A 5,302-nucleotide genomic window follows, 5' to 3' on the forward strand; every position below is an offset into this window, starting at 1 on the left:
CCAGCAGGTTTGGGCATTCCAGTTTTGACAATGGATTGATGTCCAATGATTTTGTTTTAAAGAATTTAAATAATGATGTGAGGAAATGAAGAGGGGGACCTAAAGTCAAAGTCTCATCAGCCTCATGATCGACAAACTCATCTAGTACAGATGTTTACATGGGTCATGCTTTAAAACCAACCAACTGACAGGGATTACAACATCTCTGTCCTGAGATGCTTACAAAGAATGCATTATAATAGTGATATCATTTTATCCAACTGTTTTATAAATATTAACAATAAACAGAAATACAACCAATAAGATTTGTAGTTTTCATATAAGATAACATACTTAGGTATGTACAAATATCCTGAATTAAGGTTTAGCAAAGTTTTTTATATAACTTATATGTATATATAGGCATAACTATCTATATTTATGTTCTTTAATTATACTAATATTAAGCAGAATTCTCTTGCTATTTAATTCCAACAAACCACAATCGATTGCAGGAAAGTGCATTTGCCCTAAACATGATTTTAATTCATTCTGCAGTAATAGTCATATCACCATTATCTATCAACTCATGTCTGAACTTGTCAAGTCCGCAGACATTTTTAAATAAAGGTTATCTAGATTCTCTTATTAATGGATACCTGTGCAGTGAAAGAAAAATGGGGTATGTGTGTGGGTGTTTGTGTCTGTATATATATCCACTATTTTATATATATATATATATGTATATATCCACTATTTTATATATATATATGTATATATACACATATGTATATATACTTCCTTTATATATGAAAGAAAAATGGTGTGTGTATATATATATATATATATATATATGGTATGTGTGTATGCATTTTTGTGTGTGTATGTGTATATATATATATACACACACGTATATAAAATTGTGTCTCTCTATACACACACACACACCCCTATATATATAATGGTGTATGTGTGTCTCTCTGTCTCTATATGTGTGTATATACACACACACACATACACAAATGCACACACACATACACACACACACACACCCTATTGATTCTGTTTCTCTGGAGAATCTAGATAATACATTTGGAGATAGGCAAGAGTTTCCTAGGTCATAGAAAGCAATGACCATAATATAAAAATAAAAACTAGAAAATTTAAAAATTATACTTTATAAAAATTAAAACTTTTGTTCATTAAAAGCCACTGTTAAGAAATTAGGCAAGCTACCAGTGTTAAGAAACTAGGCAAGCTACAGATAAGGGTAAAATACTCACAAAACGTAGTATCTGGCAAAGAACTGACATCTAAAATACACAAAGAAATTCCACAAATCAATATAAAACAACAACTCAATTAAAACAGCCAAATGATTGTAGCAGACATTTCACAAAAGAAGATGAACAAATGCCAATAAGCACAGAAAAACTGCTCAATATCATTAGTCATCAGGAAAATGCAAATTGCAACCATAACAAGCTATCACTTGACGCCCACCAGAATAGCTAAAATTAAGAAGACCCACATGTTGGCAAGAATTAAAGCAAACATTGTTGGTGGAACTGTAAAATGGCACAACCACTTTGGAGAAAGGTCTCGAAGGCTCCTATAAACTAAACTCACACCTAACCTACAGGCATACGCCATTTCATGCTAGGAGAATTGAAACTATATGTCCCCCCAAGGAATTTGACAAGAATATTTATAGCAGGCTTATTTATATAACAGCTAAAAATTGGGAACTACACAGGCAACCATTAATAAGAGAATGAATGAGTAAACTGAAATGCCCATGCACCGGAATACTACTCAGCAATTTAAAGGAAAAGAGAGATGGCTGGTACACAGGACAGCATGGGAAGATGAAAGGAAAATTGACAAGGAAGGGGAATGAGAGAATTTTCTGCGGTGATGGTAATCTTCTGTATCTTGACAGGGGTTTAGTTTATGCACATGCATAAGGTTGTCAAAACTCAGCAAAGCAGTCTGGGCATGGTAGGTCATGAAAAAAGAACAAATAAACTCCCCACTACAGTTTATTGGAAAATATTATTTATTTTTCCTAATTCTCTCTTAATCTTCACTAGCCCATTATTTAAATGCTGCTTTTAGTTTTTAAATGTGAATTTGGGAATGCTGACAATTTTTCTAATTTAACTTAAATTAGAGAAAATGCAGAGTTTTGCTTTAGAACTAGTGAATACACTGTTTTCTGTTTTCTAATGTGTCCCACAAGGGCATAGAAAGAGAGATAAGAAGTCATAAAATGTGTTTATTGCATTTCATGGAATGAATGAGTGAATGAGTAAATGAATGCTGACTAAGAGAGATTAATTTATAAACACTATGCCATCTACGTTAGAACCAACAAGAATGAAGTCCTTAGGAATAAATTAATTAAAATATGTATACACTGTGTATGAGGAAAACTACAAAACTGATAAAAGAAATCAATTTCTAACAAATGAAATAAATGATATTCTATGGTCATGGATAGGAAGACTCAATATTGTTAAGTTCAGTTTTTCTCAACTTGATCTATAGATTCAATGCAATCCCAATCAAATTCCCAGCAAGGTATTTTCTGGACATCAGCAAACTAATTCTAAAGTTTATATGGATAAGCAAAAGACCTGGAGTAGCCAACATAATACTAAAGAACAAGAGCAAAGTTGGAGATGTTACACTACCCAACTTCAAGACTTACTATGATGATCGAGATAATGTGGTATCGGTTAAAGAATAAACAAATAGATCAATGGAACAGAACGGAGTTCAGAAATAAAACTACAAAATTATAAGTCAATTGATCTTTGACAAAAGGGAAAAGGCAAGCCAACAGAGAAAGAATAATCTTCTAGTTCTGTACAAGAACGACTGGACATCCACATGTAGAAAAAAAATTAATCTATACAATGACCTGTCACAAAATTATTTCAAAATGGATCATAGAGCTATACTGATAACTAATGTAAATGTTTTAATACTGTTGAGAATAATTATAATGCAAAAATATAAACCTTCATGAAGATAACAAAAGAGAAAAACCTGTGGGACCTTGAGTTTGGTGATAGCTTCTTACCATAACACCAAAAACAGGATCTGTGAAAGAAAACATTGCTCAGTTGCACTTCATTGAAATCAAAACTTTCTGCTATGTGAAAGACACAATTAAGAAAATGAAAAGACAGGCCTAGCATGGTGATTCACACCTGCAATCCCAGCACTTTGGGAGGCCAGGGCAGGAAGAGTGTTTGAGCACATGAGTTTGAGACCAGCCTGGGCAATGTAGTGGGACCCAATTTCTACAAAGAAAAGAAAGTGAAAGGACAAATCACAGGTGAGAATAAATTATTGCAGAATACATTTATCTTTCTATTTTTCTATCTCTCCTGAAGATCAAGGGGTTGGCTGATGTAAGGCTGGTGCGTTCTGTGGGAAGCAAAATGTCCTGTGTCCAATTCATGTCTTAAGAGGGGCAGTCCCTGGGTTTTGCTGGGGCAGAGGTTTTAATGTCTGGGGTAAAATAGTCTCTGACACAGGGGGCAAAGTCATCTCCAGTGGTGAGATCTTGTGTTGGGATGATGTTTTCTGAGGTGATCTCCATCATCTCCAATGGTGAGATTTGGGGACAGGATGATGCTGTCTGAGATGTGGGACTGGGGTATCCTTTTCAACTGGGGACCCACTTGAGTTGATATGGGCCTCACCAATGGCCATGTTAATTAAAACAATGGGTTACTGGAGGATTTGGGAATCTGGATTATAAACCAATGAAAGCATCCAGAGCAGTGTCAACAAGACCAACAGTTAATAAAATGGTGGGTAACTGCTCCTGAAAAGATATTTTTGTTTGTTTTTGGTGGAAGTTTAGGTTCAAATGGGTCTCATGCTAGATAAGCAGCTGTCCGGCCTTCGGGATAATCTGCGGTTAGTGAGTCCCTCTATCTGGCCTCCAGGCCTAATGGGATGGGAATAAATATAAATTCATTTTAAATAATAGGTTAAGGCCTGGGGCAAGACAGAGAACTTTGGTGGTTTATTTGCTGTATTGGAATTTTAAAAAGAGTTGTTTGAGGAGACTATTCTGTCCTTCTGTTAAACCAGTTATCTGGGACCAATTAGGGGCTTGGAAGTTCTATTGAGTGCCTTCCGTAAGAGCCCAGCATTGAGTATTCCAGGAAGTGAAACGTGATCTTGGTTACCACCAGTAGCTTCTGTCACTTTGAAGGGAATAAGGAGTGCACTAAGAAGTCCTTGTATTACAGCCTCAATGTACGTAGAGATGTGATTTTGCTTTGCTTTTAGTGTCTGTGAGGCAAGAGATTCCCAGAGTTTTGTTTTGTTTTTGTTTTTTTACCATAAAGGGGATAGTTTTTAAGTGACAGCTCAACAGTTTATGAAAAATGGGAAGATAGGCCATTTGTTGACCAGGGCATCAAGTGCTAAGATGACCACCTAAAGTGTGATCAAGCGTGTTATTTCTTGGGTCCCATCAGTTATCAGGGATATCCTGGTTAAGCAGCAGCAAACAGCCACATCCCACTAAGCTCCGTGTGCACGATGGTTACAGTGACATTTGCACTGTTTCCCAACTTCCATTACTGTTCACTCAGTTCATCCCAAGGGGCTTTGCAGGTAACCAAGGGCTCTGGGGGAAGGGAAACTCCCTCCAGTACCCTGGCATCTGGTAAGAGACTGAAGTAGAGGAAGCCACACCCTTCTGCAGGTAGAATATGTCCTGGAGTCTAGGTTTTAGCTGCATCCTGTCTTAAGAAGGTTTTGGTGGCCTTGCCTAGCTTGTGGTGTACTGTTTCCATGACCCAAAGCATAATGGACAGTGAAGCATGGAGGTGTTAGGCTCAGGGTCTGTAAAAATTATCTATTTCCAGGAAAGCCCCTAAGCGGCCAGTAATACAGGGCTTAGGGACTCCATCCAGAAGGCCCAGAAGAGATTGCCAATGTCTCTACGGTGAAGGAGATTTTTGTTTTTGTTTTTTAAGACACTAAGAGGAGTGCCTGATGATCTTAATTTATAGCAAAGTTTGTAAATGAGGAATATTTGAGTGGGAAAAACAGGAATGCATGTTCTCACTTTGGGCCATGGTTCCAGGTTTGAGGGTGGGGCTTTGCCAGGGACCCTTCCCTTTTCTACCTAGAATTTCTGTTTCCTGTCCCTATCACTATTGCAGTCTCTCATTGATACAGTGACTTAAACATCAAAAATTTCATTTTTCTTACATAACAGTTTAGTTCTGCTCCATGAAGTCATTCAGGGACTTAAGGTTCTCTTACCTTGTTTCTGCACCATCTCCTA

This window comes from Callithrix jacchus, chromosome 19 (genome assembly GCF_049354715.1).
Source record: "Callithrix jacchus isolate 240 chromosome 19, calJac240_pri, whole genome shotgun sequence".
In the NCBI taxonomy this organism is placed as follows: domain Eukaryota; kingdom Metazoa; phylum Chordata; class Mammalia; order Primates; family Cebidae; genus Callithrix; species Callithrix jacchus.